Here is a 1,984-nt window from a genome sequence, read left to right on the forward strand (position 1 = left end):
ACAAAAGCGGACAATTTTTTCATCAGTAAAATCCTCAAAAAATTGGGCTTGATTAATTAATTCTCTGTTCAATCAATACATATTCAACTAACAAAGATGATTAAATCGGTTTTTGAGATATACCTTATCGGGGAAAACTTCGTCGGGGAAAAGTGACAAAATTTCGGCCAAGTGACGAATATTTTTCCCCGACGAAAATTTTCCCCGTCCTTAATGCGTTTACCAAAACCAGCAAGTGACGAATACTTTTCCCCGACGAAAATTTTCCCCGACGAAGTTTTCCCCGATAAGGCATTAAGTATCTATGAACGAAATTTGGCATATTGTGAGGATTTTACTATTTGAAAATAAAATTTGTCCGCTGCTTTGACATCTTTGTGACAGACTGTATTCCTTAACATTGGCTTCCTGTCTTTTTGGTTACGCTCGCAAATTACCGCTCAGCGTCGCATTTCGAAAAGCCATCAAGACTTTATTGTCTAGAAATGACATTTGGGTCCATTCGAAGAATTATCATTCCGACATTGGTCGGACCTAGTGTATTAATGTATTAGAAATTGTTTTAAAATTTATAACATTATTTGTAGAAAAATATGATTTCTAAAGGTCAAAGAATCTCTCCGATGAAAATGAAAGTTATAGCACTTTTCTACAAGATCTTCATTTTTTCTTCTTCATTTTCAGAATTTTTTTGAAGATTTTTTTATTTTAAATTGTTCCACTCACTAATATCTTTCCAATGACACCAAATTTATAAAGATTGAATAATTCCTTCAAAAGTTATAGGTAAAAGAAAAAAGAGTGCACACTTATCGTGAATAGACTTTAAAATTCATTATCACTTTTTTCGATGATTAATTTCAATTATTTTGAGGCTAAATACTTTAGGTGGTACCTGCCCCTTGCTATCTTCACTGGTTACTCTTTTCGTCTCTGAATTTTCAAGATTTTTCATTATTCAAAGCATTTTGGGGCGTGGGGCGTGGGGCACAGGATTTACAAAGTACTGAAAAAGGATTCTTGCATGTCAAGATGGCCGAAAGTGGAAGCAGTGAATTCGGTTGAGATCTTCAATTACTAAGAAATGCTTAAGTCGGTAGTGTCTTTTCAGGACGGAACATCCAGGGACTGCAGATGTCATTCTACCTCTCTCGACTTTGAGACTCTTTGTCTTTGTAGTATATATACTTTATATTTATAAAAAGCAAAAAATGTAAAGCGTGGCACGTGTTTCGGGTTATTGTTCGTTTTTTTTGCGTGCTGAAACAAATTCGGTTATTTTCCCTATGAACAAAATATTTGAGACAAAGGGGATTTCCCTGCGGAATTTCAAAAATGATTTTAAGCGCGAATGCTGTTTTTTCCTCTTTATGACCAATTTTGCTCCACATCCATGGATGGATTGACACGGATGCGAAGCAAGATTGGTCAGAAAGAAGAAAAGAAGAACATTTTTTGCTTATATCAGCATAATACAACAATACGCAGACACTGTTCTGATATGAAATATGTGACTGATATGAAGTGGGAACACTTATGTAAAAATACAACCTTTATTAAAGAACCTTAGGATCTCAGGATTTATAGAAGCCACCAAAACCCTTCAAAATCGAAATATTCAGTGAAAGAAAGTTGAAGTGTCAAAATAGCAATTCTTGCCCGAAATGAACAAGAGCAGCCGCCGGCAGATTTTTTTGAAATATCTGTTTTTTTTTCCAGGAGAGTAAATTTTATGGATAAATCTAGGAGAGACTTCCCTCAAAACATACCCAGGTAAAATCCAGGGGTCGCCTTAAAGACATCTGTTTTTAAAATCCAGGAGCACATTTTAAGGAAAAACACATACAATTTTCCAGCGGACAATCTGTTCAAAAAATCCATGAGCTAAATTGTGAAAAACACAACCGGACGGATGCCAATTTTTTTTCCAGGGAGCTTCATAATTTTCTTAAAAGGATTTTAACTTTCTTAGAGAATAGCTATT

Source organism: Clytia hemisphaerica, unplaced genomic scaffold (assembly GCF_902728285.1).
Source record: "Clytia hemisphaerica strain Z4C2 unplaced genomic scaffold, Clytia hemisphaerica genome assembly, whole genome shotgun sequence".
Taxonomy (NCBI): domain Eukaryota; kingdom Metazoa; phylum Cnidaria; class Hydrozoa; order Leptothecata; family Clytiidae; genus Clytia; species Clytia hemisphaerica.